The sequence below is a fragment of the Tupaia chinensis genome, unplaced genomic scaffold (genome assembly GCF_000334495.1).
Source record: "Tupaia chinensis unplaced genomic scaffold, TupChi_1.0 Scaffold000383_1, whole genome shotgun sequence".
Lineage (NCBI taxonomy): Eukaryota > Metazoa > Chordata > Mammalia > Scandentia > Tupaiidae > Tupaia > Tupaia belangeri.
The window spans coordinates 1,659,488-1,674,318 of record NW_006159885.1 but is presented as its reverse complement, the minus strand read 5'-3'; positions in this window follow the sequence as shown (position 1 = coordinate 1,674,318).

Genomic DNA, 14,831 nt, shown 5'->3' with positions numbered 1-14,831 from the left:
GTGTGTGTGCCCAAAATCCCAAGAGGAGAATGGAGGAGAAGAGATCGCAGAGATTGCAGTGTGGCCATCCCCAGGGCATTCTCACTTTCCCTCTATCTGTCTCTCTCTGGCAAGTACAGGTGCCCTATAGCAAAATTTAAAAAAAGCTTATTTCAAATACAGTGAGGTTCATCTCTTCTGTTTGTATGTTAGCATTGTTCCTAATCCTTGTTGATTTATTCTTTCTTTGTTCATAATAGAGCACTTGTGCGCACACCATGAAGAAACAGCGAGAGAGAAGCACGGCCTGGTCATGCCATGATCCCCTTTAGGCTTCCAGTATGTGGGCTCCTGGGCACTCACACATATGCCCAGCATGTTTTAATCTGACCCAGGATTTGAACAGTTGCTATGTAGGATCTAGCTTCTCTTGAGCAGCGCATTACTGCTGCTGCCATGTAGCTGGCCCCGATTTATTTATTTATTTATTTATTTATTTTAGCTTATAAAAACCACAAAAGGGACCAGCAGTTAGCGTAATGGCTATGTCGCTGGACTCCCACATAGTCGACCGCGGTTCGAGTCCCGGACCCGGTGGCTTAAACTCATGCCGGGCGCGTGTGCGTGCGTGCCCAAGATCCCGAGAGGAGAATGGAGGAGAAGGGATTGCGGCATCGCCATCCCCCCTGGGGGATGAGTTCCTGCTTTCTGTCTCTCTGTCTGTCTGATGAGCGCACGCACCCTATAGCAAAAACCTCTCCAAAAAAAGAAAAAAAAAACACAAAAATGTATAATTTATTAAAGAAGTATAATTGAATCTATCCCTTCCATTTCATTCCCATCTGTTGTTATAAAAAAACTAATCTGGGGACCAGCCTTTAGCGTAATGGCTATGTTGTTGGACTCCCACGTAGTCGACTGCGGTTCGCATCCCAGACACGGTAGCTTAAAGTCACGCCGGGCATGTATGCGTGCATGCCCAAGATCCCGAGAGGAGAATGGAGAAGGGATTGCGGTGTGGCCATCCCCCCTGGGGGGTGATTTCTTGCTTTCTGTCTCTCTGTCTGTCTGGCGAGCGCACGCACCCTATAGCAAAAACCTCTTCAAAAAAACAAACAAACAAACAAAAACTAATCTGGGGACCAGCAAGTGGCATGGTAGTTAAGGGCACTGTCCTCCCACATGGGTGACCACAGTTTGTGTCCTGGACTTGGCAGCTTGCTTTCTCACGTTTCCTCTCTCTCTTTCTTGATCTGTCCCTCCCTGGTCATATTAAAATAAAATATTAAGATGAATCACTCAATCAGTGAAGTTTAAAATAATTATTTTTTTAAAATAACTAATCTGATTTATTCTTCCTTTTTTTAAAAAAAAAAGTTTTGCTATCAGACATGTATCCTTGTTGAAGAGTGAGAGAGAGAAAGTGAGAAATCACCTCATATGGGGGATGGCCATGTCACAATTTCGTCTCCTCTCTTTTCCTTTCAGGATTTTTTGGCATGCACACACACATGCCCAGTGTATTTTTCAAGCTGCTGGGTTCAGGACTTGAACTACATAGTCAGCCATGTGGGATCTAGCTGCCTTAACCACCACATCACTGGCTGGTCCTCGATTTATCCTTCTTATGTTGCTTTTTGTAAAATCAAAAAGGTAGAACGCGATCTCCGGCTTCTGAGCAGGGAACTTCGAAACCCAATCGACAAAGAGAACTAAAAATGAATGCTGGGGACCAGCAGATGGCATAATGATTACATCACTAGACTCTCACATAGTTGACTGTGGTTCGAGTCCCAGACCCAGTAGTTTAAATCTCATGCTGGGCACATGTGCTTGTGTGCCCAAGATCCCAAGAGAAGAATGGTGGAGAAGGGATTGCAATGTGGTCATACCCCCTGGAGAGTGATTTCTTGCTTTCTGTCTCTCCGGTGAGTGTATGCACCCTATAGCAAAAATCTCTCTTTAAAAAAAAAAAAAGTGGTGTTGAGAAAGGCAAGATTTGTATTCAGAAATATGCCCAGTGCCACACTGAGGTAAACGAAAGCAAGCCCAAGACTGGCCCAAATCTCCATGGTCTGTTTGGGCGGGAGACAGGTCAGGCCCCTGGATTCCTTACACAGATGCCAACAAGGACAAAGGCATCACCTGGCAGAGGATACCTTTATGGAGTGTTTGGGGAAGCCCAAGAAGTACATCTCTGGATCAAAAATGACCTTCACTGCGTTAAAAAGAAGTCAGAGGCATCAGCAGACGGTGTAATGGTTACATCGCTGGACTCCCATGTAATTGACCATGGTTAGAGTCCCGGACCCAGTGACTTAAACTCATGCCGGGCGTGTGTGCGTGCGTGCCCAAGATCCCGAGAGGAGAATGGAAGAGAAGCGATTTGCGGCGTACAGTTTAACCGTTCTGCATTCCCACTAGCCATGTGTGAGATTCCCCACAGTCTCAGTGTGTAGTCAGGCTTTGTATTTTTTTACTAATTCAATGGAAAGGGATGGGGTGTGAAATGTAGGTTTTAGTATTACTCAGGTACTGGTAATAAATACTGACGATGGAAAAAAACAACTGAAGAACAATTGACACTGAAAAGAGTCACTCATGGTTCCCAAGAGGGAGGGGCATAGCATGCCTTGCAGAGCCACATGGGGAAACCCCAGGGTCACTCAGAAGGCAGAGGGGCAGGGACAGCATGGGCAAGAGCCCTGATTTCTCGGGAAGGCTGGCTAAGCAGCAGAGCAGGTGTAGGATTAGCTAGTGTGCATAATTTTAGCTGGCTTCAGGGTATGGGTGCTGGCCCTCATTGTCTAGTACCCAGCCCTGGGGAGGTTAGGGTGGGTGAACGGTGGCCCGGGCTGTCGCAGTGCTGTGAGAGCCTGATAAAGGAGGTGGTTCAGGGTATGCCTCTGGACTGGTTAGCATATAGAGGAAAAGCGTGCTCACAGGTGAGTCACCTGTCTCAAGGTGTCGGTGAGCCCTGGGAGGGCCAGGAAGTGTCCAGGTGTCAGAACATTAGACCATCAGGACACGCCTAATACAAATGGCTCCTCAGTTTCTTTATACTTTGTATTTTGCCTTCTTAGGACTGAAGTGGGACATCTTTTCTCATGCACTATGGCTTGACTATATCCACCAAAGTCCATGTGTTGGAATTAAGAGAGTAGAAATCTAGAGACCAGTAGATGGCATAATGGTTACTCGCTGGACTCCCACATGGCTGAACACAGTTCGAGTCCCAGACCTGGTGGCTTAAATTCATGCTGGGCATGTGTGCGTGCGTGCCCAAGATCCCAAGAGAAGAATGGAGGAGAAGGGATTGTGGCGTGGCCATCCCCCCTGGCTGGTGATATCTTGCTTTCTGTCTGTCTGTCCGTCTCTGTCTTTCTGGCGAGTGTATGTGCCCTATAGCCAAAACCTCTCAATTAAAAAGAGAGAGAGAGAGAGGAAACCTAATCTGACCATGATATTGAAAAGTGGGCCAGCCTGTGGCCTGCTGGTGGTGAAGGCAAGTAGATCCTATGTGTCTGATTACATAGTTTGAGTCCTGATCCCAGCAGCCTGAGAAACACACTGGGCACGTGTGTGGGCACAAAATCCTGAAAAAAAGGAGGAAATGGAGGAGAAGGGGTGCGAGGTGACCATCCCCTGGGCATGTGTGTCAGAGGTGCTTTCTCACGTTCTCTCTCTCCAAGAGCACATGTCCTCTGGCAAATTAATAAAAGAAGAAAAGAAAATAAAGGGGACCAGCAGATGGTGTGTGGTTGAGGTGCTGGACTCCCACATGGCTGACCTCAGTTTGAGTTCTGCAGCCGTTGGCTTGAAACTCACGCAGGTTACAAGTGCCAAGTGCATGCCCCAAATCTCTAGAGAACGGAGAAGGGATTGCAGCATGTCCATCCCCTCTTGGGAGTGATTTCTCACTTTCTCTCTGTCTCTCTGGCAAGTGCACATGCCCTATAGCAAAAAAAAATCTCTTTAAAAAAATTAGAAAGAGGGACCAGCAGTTAGCGTAGTGGCTATATTGCTGGACTCCCATGTAGTCAACTGCAGTTTGAGTCCCAGACCCGGTGGCTTAAACTCACACCAGGTGCGTGTGCGTGCGTGCCCAAGATCCCAAGAGGAGAATGGAGAAGAGATTCCATCCCCCCGGTGATTTCTTGCTTTCTATTTCTCTGTCTCTCTCTGTCTTTCTCGCGAGTGCACGTGCCCTATAGCAAAAACAAAACAAAACAAAAACAAAAACAAAAAACCTCTCCAAAGAAAGAAAGAAAGAAAGAAAGAAAGAAAGAAAGAAAGAAAGAAAGAAAGAAAGAAAGGAAGGAAGGAAGGAAGGAAGAAAGGTGGGGCCACTGAGAAGTGGTCAAGATTAGATAAGGTAGGGATGTCATCAGGGTAGTGTTCCCATGATTAATTCCTGGTAGCTTTAATTTCTTTATAAATTAAAAGAAATTTTTAGAGAGTTTTGCTATAGGGCGTGTGAGCTTGCTGGAGGGACAGAGTGACAGAGAGAGAGAGTGAAAAATCATCCCCCAGGGGGTATGGCTATGCCACAGTCCCTTCTTCATTCTCCTCCTGGGATTTTGGGTACATGCGTGCGCACGCTCAGAATGAGTTTCAAGCTTCTGGGTCTGAGACTGAAACCATAGTCAGCCATGTGGGAGAACAGAGCCCCACCCCACTACACCATCTGCCGGCCCCTTAATTTCTATTTTTAATACAGCAGGTGAGCTCACCAGAGAGAGAGAGAGAAAAAATGCACTTCCCTCTCTCTCAGTGGAGCATGGTCATGCTGCAATACCTTCTCCATTTCTCCATCCTATCAGGATTTTAAGAACACAGAGCCAGCAGGTGGTGTGGTGGTTAAAGGTGCCGTTGGCATGGTAGTTAAGGTAGTTGGATCTCATAGGGCCGACTGCAGTTCAAATCGTGGACCCCCCAGCTAGAGAAATACGGCCGGCACATGTGCATGTGTGCTCAGAATCCCAACAGGAGAAATGAAGAAGGGATTGTTGCATGGACATCTCCCATGGAGCGTGCTTTCTCATGTCCACCCCCTCTCCCTCTTTCTTTCTGACTCTCTGGTGAGCACGTGTAGCCTCTAGCAAAATTAAAATAAATGAATTAATTAATCCCTATTCTTCATATATTACCCAGATTCAGGTTTTTTTGTTTTGTTTTGTTTTGTTTTTTGTTTTGTTTTGTTTTGTTTTTTGTTTTGTTTTGTTTTGTTTTTTGTTTTGTTTTGTTTTGTTTTTTGTTTTGTTTTGTTTTGTTTTTTGTTTTGTTTTGTTTTGTTTTTTGTTTTGTTTTGTTTTGTTTTTTGTTTTGTTTTGTTTTGTTTTTTGTTTTGTTTTGTTTTGTTTTTTTTAGATTTTTTGCTCTCTTTCTTGCCAGAGAGAGACAGAGAGACAGAAGGTGAAAAATCACCCCCAGGGTCAGTATGGTCATGCTGCAATTCCCTTCTACTCTATTCTCCTCTCAGGGTCTTGGGCACATGTGTGCTCATGCACCCTGCGTGAGTTTTAAGCCTCCAGGCGTGAGTTTTAACTGCCGGGTCTGGGACTAGAATCACAGTTGATTATGTAAGAGTCCAGTGACATAACCATTATGCCATCTGTTGGCCCCTGGATTTGGGTATTTCTGTTATTGGCAACAGAATGTACTGAAACAGTAGGTTAAGGACCAGTTTCACTTTTTCTTTTCTTTTTTTGTTTATTGTTCATGTCTTTTGCCCATTTACCTTTTTTATTTTTTATTTTTTTTAGTTTGCTTTAGGATGTATAAGCTCACTGGAGAGAGAGAGAGAGACAGACAGACAGACAGACAGAGGGAAAGTGAGAAATCATTCCCTAGGGAGGATTGCCATGCCACAATTCTGTCCTCCATTCTCCTCTTGGGATTTTGGGTGCAAGTACACACACGGGTACCTGGCGTGATTTTCAAGACACTGGGTCTGGGATTCAAACCATGCAGCTGGTTATGTGGGATCTAGCCACCTTAGCGCCCACACCCCCGATGGCCCCTGCCCATTTTTCTGTAAGTCTTTTCTTTCTTCAATTTTTTAGTGTGTGTGTGTATTATATAATATATATATAAATTTTAAAACACATATATGTAAGGCATATATATATATATGTTTATATTTTTTCTTTATATTGTTAGGGAGAGAGATGGTTAGAAAGATAGAAGGTAGATACGGGTATATTATAAATATATTCTCCCAGTTTGTCATTTGGACTTTAACTTTGCTTATGGTATTTTTTTTTTGGTGAAGTTTTAAATTTTTATGTAGTGAATTTATCAATAATTTCTTTAATTGTGTCTATATTTTGGCTTACAGTTAGAGAATCTTCTTTTTTTTTTTTTTTTTGCTATAGGGCATGTGCGCTCTCCAGAAAGAGAGACAGAGAGACAGAGAGACAGAAAGCAAGAAATCACTCCCCGGGGGGAATGGCCACAACGCACTCCATTCTCCTCCGTTCTCCTCTTGGGATCTTGGGCATGCATGCACACGCGCCTGGCGTGAGTTTAAGCTACTGGGTCCAGGACTCGAACCTTGGTTGGCTACTTGGGAGTCCAGGGACATAGCCATTATGCTAACATGCTTTTTCCTCATATAGGTTATAGAGGAAAGCAGGTGTTTTTTTTCCCTAGTACTTGCATAATTTACATTTTACACGTTTTAATCTTTAATCCATTTGGAGTTTATTCTTATGTAAGTGTGAGATGTGGTTCTAATTTTATCCTTTTTCCAAATGGTTATCCAACATAATTGATTAAAACACCTATTTTTGCCCTGATGATTTGAGATGCCACCTTTATTCTATGCTAAATTTCCATCTGTACTTGAGTCTATTCCTGGACTCTTTTTTTTTTCTTTCAGCTAGAGGATGCATGCGCTTATCAGCGAGAGACAGAGAAGAAAGAGGGAGAGATTTCTTTCTTACCATCCCATGTATACACACATGCTCTCTCATGAATAAAGATGGAAGAAACTCATAACTAGAATTATACGTGTGGTCTTTTGTGTTTGAGTTCTTTCATTTTAGCCTCATGTTTGCAAGGCTCATCCAGTGTCAGAACTTCATTCCCTTCTATTGCTGAATAATGTGGTATGGGAATATGCCACATTTTATTTCTCCACTAGTCAGTTGATGGACATTCAAGTTTGTTTCCACTTTTTAATTAGTTCTTTCTTCTGAGAAAGAGGAGGGTGGAGGGAGAGAGAGAGAGACAGAGAGAGAGAGAACTCCCAACAGGTTTTTTGGTTCTTTTTAAAGAGGTTTTTGCCTTAGGACACATGTGCTCACTGGAGAAAGAGGGACAGAGACAGTGAGAGGGGGACTAAGAAATCGTCCCCAGGGAGGGATGGCTGCACTGCAGCCCTTTCTCCTCCATTTTCTTCCCAGGATCTTGGGCACACATGCATGGGCACCCAGTGTGATTTTTAAGCCACCAGGTCTGGGATTCAAACCACAGTCAGCCATGTGGGAATCCAGTGACGTAACTGCTATGCCATCTGCTAGCACCTCTTACAGGTTTTTTTGATGCTACGATATATGCCCAGCCTTCAGCCAGCCCTAGATCATGGGTAATTTTGTGCCCAGCACACTTGGGTATGTCTTGAGACTTGAACTGAGAACCTTCCCAAATGTGATCGCCACACAGAGCATTGCATTCTAGCACTATGTCTGATTGAGCCCTGCTTCTGCTTTTTGGCTGTTATGAATAATGCCGCTGTAAATATATATATTTTTTTCTTTTGTAACCTGCTACGGAGTGCATGTGCTTACCGGAGAAAGAGAAAGAGAGGAAGTGAGAAAGCACTCCCCACTGGAGATGGCCATGCTAAAATTCCTTCCCCATTTCTCTTGGTGGGACTTTGGGCACCCATGCACTTGGGAGTCAAACTGCAGTCAGCTAAGTGGGAGCCAGACACCTTGCCTACCAAGCCACCAGCCGCCTCACTGTACACATTCTTGCATAAGTGTTTGTGTGCATATGTTATTTATCTTGGTTGTATGTGTAGAAATTAAATTGCTGGATCATTACAGTCTTCAGGAATTTTGGAACTGTTTTTCAAAGTGGTTGTACCATTACATAATCCTGCTAACAATGTAAGAGGGATCCAATTTATATACATCCTCAGTGGTGATTATATTTTTTAAAAAACTTGATCCATTTTTTCTAAAAGAGAAAGTGAGAGGGACCAGCAGTTAGCATAATGGCTATGTCGCTGGGCTCCCATGTAGTCAACCATGGTTCGAGTCCCGGACCCAGTGGCTTAAACTCACGCCAGGTGCGTGTGCGTGCGTGCCCAAGATCCCAAGGGGAGAATGGAGGAGAAGGGATTGTGGCGTGGCCATCCCCCCTGGGGGATGTTTTCTCACTTTCTGTCTCTCTGTCTCTCTCTGTCTTTCTGGCGAGCGCACGTGCCCTATAGCAAAAACTTCCCCCCAAAAAAAAAAAAAATAGAGAAAGTGAGAGAGACCGCACCCTCGATATGGCCTTGATGGCACAATCCAACCTCAGATCGTGGGCAGGCACGTACCCAGTGTACTCAGGGAGGTCTCTGAAACGGAACCAGCAACCTGCCCCCGTGGAATGACCTTACAGAGGTCTTCTGCATTTCACTGCTGGGCAGCTGTCTGGCCCCTCTCTGTCTTTTTCATTTTTCAACATCTTAGCATGAAGGAGCTTATTTTGATTTTCATTTTCATTTCCCTAATGAATGATGGTATTGAACATGTTTTCATGTGCTTATTGACTATTCGTACATCTTTGGAGAAATGTCTATTCAAATTCTTTGCCCTTTTTAAATTGGCTTTTGTTTTTATGGAGTTGTAAGGGAGGCTTTTGCTTTTATTTTTATGTATTGGATACAAGCTCCTTCAGAGATAATATTTGCAGGTGTTTTCTCCATTCCGTGGATTGTCTTTATTTTTTTGATGTACGTCTCTTTGTTGTTATTGTTATTCGGTGCACATTTTACGTGCTGGGTCTCGTTCTCCACAGCCTTCCAAAGAAATCTGTGTTGTCTCATGTAATTCTTTCTCAGTTTAATTTAACTTTACTTTTCCTGTCATAACCTTGGTTTTCTTTTGGTTTGCATGTGCCTGTGTATCTTTGACCATTTTTAAAGTTCCTAAGTTGTTCTCTGTGTCTTTTTCCAAGTGAATAGCGAACGTTTCAGTAAAGGTCCTTTTCCTTCCCCCTCTGTCCTCACGGAGTGCCCCTCCTGGAGTGGCCATTGCTACCACAGGGTTTTGCTCCTGAGCCCTTGCAAAAGGGGCCCTCTCAGCACCTCTGCTAAGGCTCCCGCTCACCCTGCCCCTTCTTCTCTCCCCTACTGTGCAACAGCAAGCTGCCATTCTCCACTTGTCCACCAGGGGGCGCCACACCCCTGCCTGAGTTTCCTCCAAGAACCCATTGTAATTAATCGGCCACTCCCTGCCCTCCCAACTCTCCCAACACCACCTTCGGATTTAAAGTCCCAGAGCAGTATTCCCTTTGCCTAGGGAGCCCATCTTTGCAGCTACCATGACAAGGGGTCCTGAGGGAAATGTGCCCAATGCACCCTGGCTCCCCTAGTAAGTACCTCTGTGCTGCAGGAAGGGGAGGGGAATTCTCACCGCACTCAAACCACCTACAGTTCGGCACAGCGCCGGGCACACGGTCGGTGCGGATGAAAGCCAGTCAGTTCCAATCTGTCAAAGCCCGTCTCCTCGACTCTCCCTGAAGGTCTCCCGGCTTCTCCACACTTGTTCTCCTTAACCACAGCATCCCTGGGGACGCGAATTTCACAGGCCACCGTGTCATTTTCCTTAACTGACTAACTCATCGCAGTTCCGTGCCACGTGGTATGGACACATTTTCTTAAATAATTCAGGGCGTCCCCAGCCACTTCCCAGCTTTTGCCCTTTCGTGTCACCCCGGGTTTCCAGCCAGTGCTGTCAGCAGGAGGGGGCTTCTGATCTGGGCATTCTGTTTTTGCTGCCAGCATTCATAAAGGTGGTCTTGGGCCCCACCGGGCATCATTTCCTGGTGTCTCTCCACGCCAGATCCATGGCCGCCAGCATTCCCTCTGCTGTACCCACCCCTGTGCCCGTTTGCCAAGAGGGCCTGTGGTGCGCCCAGCCTCCTGTGCCATTGTATCAACCTGACCCTCAGCCTTCTGTGGCCCCGGGACCCTCTCTGGACCACTGCTGTGGGCCACTTGCGGGAGGGGCTGTCTCAGGCCCTCTGTGCCAGACAAGCTGGGCTGCCCGGCTACTTTATGTGCAAGTACTCGCGGGGTGTTCTGGGAGGCTGGCTTCTCCACGCCCTCCCTCCCCACCCCCCAGGAAGCAGGCCCCTCTACGCCCTGAGCCCCACAGTGCCAGAGGATGGTCTGGAACGTGCGGAGGAGACAGCCCTCCCCAGTGTATATCTTTCCTGAGGCAGGACCGCAATGGTAAGGCTCCTTTTGCTTCTCCATTTCTTCTGGACACCCCTGCCCTGAGGACACCGTTGCTGCCGTCTTGGCTGAGGCAGGCTGGCATGACCTGCGAGGGGAAGGAGCCCAGTTAACATGTCCAGGTAGCAGCCTGCCACGCCCCTTGCCCTGCTTTCTGGGTACTCTGAGTACAGACTGACTCAGCGCGGCGACACGGCACCTGGAGGAAGTTCTGTGCTCCTGGAGATATCCAGGGTGGAGCCAGGGTGACGGAAGAGCTTTTCTGAGGGTTGGTGCCCGGCCCTTCTGGGAGGGAGTCAGAGTTCTCCATAGCGAACAGAAAACAACACTGGTTAACTCTGGCTCTGAGAGTTTTCCTGGTGGTCTGACGCGTGGTCCATAGATTCACAGGGTAAACTGGAGAACCAGCCGTGCAAATTGGGCAGAAAGGCTGGGAGACAGAACCACAGGGAGGGACTCTTGGGTGGCCCTGCCAAACTGATAGTCACCACTGCCCCCTGATGTCAGCTGCTGGATCCCCAACACCAGAGGGATGACATTTCAATGGCCCCAACTTCTCTGGGACCCCAGTCCATGTCATATTGCAGGCAGGATGAACCCAGGGTGAGTGCCCCAGGGCCCTGCAGGGCTCTGGGAGAGGGAATCTTCCCCTCCACCCGGGGCTTCCATAGGGGAACTCTGCCTCCTGTGGGAGGGGTTTGGGGATTTGGCCCCACCCTAGCCATGGCATTGGATGCTAAGCAACCAAAAACAACAAATGCCATACATCTCTAATTTCTCCTAATTTGCATTTGCTAAGAGGCAGTTTGAAACCTGCCTAGTCCAGGCAGTCTGTGTCTGCCACGTGGAGAACTTGCCAAATAGGGTGAAGTCATCTAAGCAGACTAGCGCTTCTCAATCACTCCTACCAAGTGTTCTCACCATGGCTAGCATCCCAGCTAACTTCGACTTTTTTTAAATGTAGGGTTTTACTATAGGGATTAAGTGTTTGCTGTAGAGACAGAGAGTGACAGAGGCAAAGCGAGAAATCACCTCCCAGGGGGATGGCCACACTGCAATCCCATCTCCATTGTCCTTTCAGAATTTTGGGGACACATGCACACACACCCGGCATGATTTTCAAGCTGCTGGTTCGGGGACTCCCCAGGGAGTCAGCCATGTGGGATCCAGCACCTTAACTACCACGCCATCTGCTGGCAGCCTCATAGCTAGCGCTGACTGGACTGTGGGCCAACTCAGAGCTGAGTGCTTTGTGTGGATGGTCGGTCGCACGGGGTCTTACTGCCATTTTCCAAGGAGGAAATCGAGACCGAATGGCTTCATAGCTTTCCCAAGTTCACACGGGCCTAAGTGGGAGCCTAAGTGAATCCAGGACACCTGTCAGGCCTTGCTCCCCAGCGATCCAGTGGGGTTAGTCCAGCACCATGATGCACACTGGAGAGAGAGCAGGTGGGGGAGAAGACAGCCGGCGGGCGGTCGGGCGTGGGGTGGGAGAAGCCCTGGCAGGTCTCTGGGAGTGTTTTCAAGCTGTGGCCCGAAGGGCAGTGATTTAGCAGGCAAAGAGCAAGACCAGGAGGCAGGAATAAGTGCCGAGCCGGCAGGAAGGGGTGGAAAGTGTTGGAGGAATGAACGAGAGGGCCTGTGGCTAGAATAGAGAGTGGGGGGTCCTGGGAAGGCCAGAAGGTGGTTTAGGGGGTTCGGGCAGTCAAGCACCTCCCCTTCTCTCACTGGCTCACTGTCCTCTGAGCTCTGAGCTTGCAGCAGTCTGCCCTCTGCTCCCCACCTCCAGTGCGGCGTGGTCCTCACCAACCCCTCTGCTTCTGTCCGCCCCGTGTCTGCGCTCCACAGCACTGACGTCCTCCTTTCACCGGGGGTCGGATCCCACCGCACCTCCACTTCTCACTGTGCCTGGGGTAAAAGCCAGAGTCTTTCGAAGGTCTACAAAGGTGGCAGTGCTGGGAGCTCTGGAAGGAAAGGGTTTTTCTTTTTCTTTCTTTCTTTTTTTTTTGCCTTAGGGCACGTATGCTCACTGCGGTGAGGAGGGAGATAGTGAGAGGAGGATGGCCACACCACAATCCCTTCTCCTCCACTCCCCTTCCGGGTTCTTGGGCGTGCACTCATGTGCACCCAGCGTGATTGGGCAGGCACTCACGTGCACCCGGTGTGAGTTTGAAGCCACCAGGTCTGGGACTCAGACCACAGCCAGCCATGTGGGAGTCCAGAGATGTAACCCCTGCACCATCTACTGGCCTCAGAGAAAGCATCTTAGGAACCTGGATGGAGAGGTTGGTGTCTGAGGGAGGGGAGAGCTTGGGAAGCCCCACCTTCCAGTGTGGAGAGGCGGAGGCACCTGAGTGCCAGTAGCTCTTTCATTATTCAGCAACCTCTTGAGCCAGACCGCTTTCTGGATGCTGGGGAAGTAGCAGAGAGGGGCAGAGACGGCGTTGTCCCCTAACGGGGTACCTCACTTTGGGGGGACAGGAAGTGTTAGGTTTGATTTGGGAGCGGTGACGAAGTCAGAGGCGGCAAAGGCGAAAATACCAGAGTCAGGCTTTGGGGTTTAATAAAACCAACATAATTTATTCTGCGCTCTCGGGTGAGGGGTGAGGTCCCTCGGCCTGGTCAGAGGTTGAGGGAGTCCCGCCCAGGGTGGGTGCTGCTCATTCTTAGAGGGCCGTTGTCCAATAGGTGGTCACCACGGGTCCTTGTCCGGCCAATGAGTTCGCTGTTGCTGTTCAACCTTGGCGGGCGCGCCCAGTGCTGAAGGGCAGCAAAGTCCAGTTGGTGATGGCGGGCCAGGTGTGGACAACAGGAAAGCTCCTGCTGGCGGGAATGTTTCCGCCATGTTTCTTTTACAGGAAGTGCATGAGCAAGCACTGGTAAGAGAAGCCTGACCTGCAGAAGGACGGGTGTTACCTAGGACAACGGGCGGGAGGGGACACGGAAGGGTCACCAGGAGCTCTGGGGACCACTCCCAGAGTTCCCAGGACAGCCCACTTGTTTTCTCATCCGGAGGAGGAGAGGAGGAGCAGACCCACAGTGCTTGTGTGAAAATGTCCCGGCTATCAAGGCCAGGCCACAGGGAGCCCTGAGAGGTGGCCGCTGCCTCCCAGAGCAAAGCCACTCACCCCACTGGCAAAACCCTCCTGGAGTGGAAGGGAGGCTGCCCGCTTTGTTCTGCGGAGGCTCTGCTATGCCAAGAATTTTCTTTGTGTTTCCTGGTGCTTGGGCCTGCAAAGAAGGGGAGTGGAGCCAGGAGTCTTGGAAGGCCCAGAAACCAGGTTCCCATCTCGGTTCTGCCTAGCATAGATAAGTGACCCCAGGTGACAACGTGTTTGTGTCCTCTGGGGACAGCAGGAGTTCATATGGGGAGCGTTTAGTCAGAATGGGTTTTGAATTAAGGGCAAGTGTCACGAGTGGCGGGGATCCCTGAGACCGACGAGGAGACTTTTCCAGGACACTGAGTGGTGTGGCAGGGGCCAGAGAAGGGGGCGGGGGGAGGGGCAAAGGTGGCGGCGGAAGTGACATGCCATGGCATGGCTTCGAGAGTGCCGGTACGGAGTGGAGGGGCTGGGAGGGTCATGGGCATCCTGGGGCTTTCCGGTTTGGATCTTGAGTGGATGAGGGACTGTTAACTGAATCAGGAACCACACACGGGGAGTGGGTTTGGAGGGCAGATGGTCACGTTCTGTTTGAGGACAGAGATGTGGAATTCTGGCATGTTGCTAGAAATACGGACAGAAGTTGGACCCATGAATGCCAGGATGGAAGCTGTCGGGGTCTGATGTTTGTGGCACAGAAAGGCCAGCGGGTGCCTCTCCCCTCTCCCTCTCTCCCAGGGATACATGGAGAGCACACCGCACAGCCCCCCTCACAGTCTGGGGGGAGGCAGGGCAGACGGCTGGGCTTTTGTCAATGGAACGAGAGTGAGGTCAATGCCACTGCCAGGCCTGGCCCATGAAAATGTACCGCTAGCCCACCAACCCCCCACTGCAGGGGCTGGCAGACCTTCCCGATAAAGGACCAGCTCTTCAGGCTTACAGGGCCTCACACTCTGTATTGCAGCTAACCAAAGCCAGCATTGCACGGCAAGAGCTACAAGCAACGTGTAAGTGGGTGAGTCTGACTGCGTGTCAATAAAACTTTATCCACCAAAACAGGTGGACCTCTGCTCTCCTCTCCTCTTTGCTGCCTGGGTTCTCAAGTCCAGCTCTCCTTTAGAAGCTGTGTTGAAGACGACGGAGTCTCAGTCTGTCTGGGTCGCCGAATGGTTGTAAGAAACAGAGGTCCCTAATCTCTTGCTCCTCCCCATTCTCCTTATTTTTCTTTTATTTTTAAAGAATTATTTTATTTAGCTTTATTTACCAAAGCTAACCGCTCGACTGCCAGGAGCCCT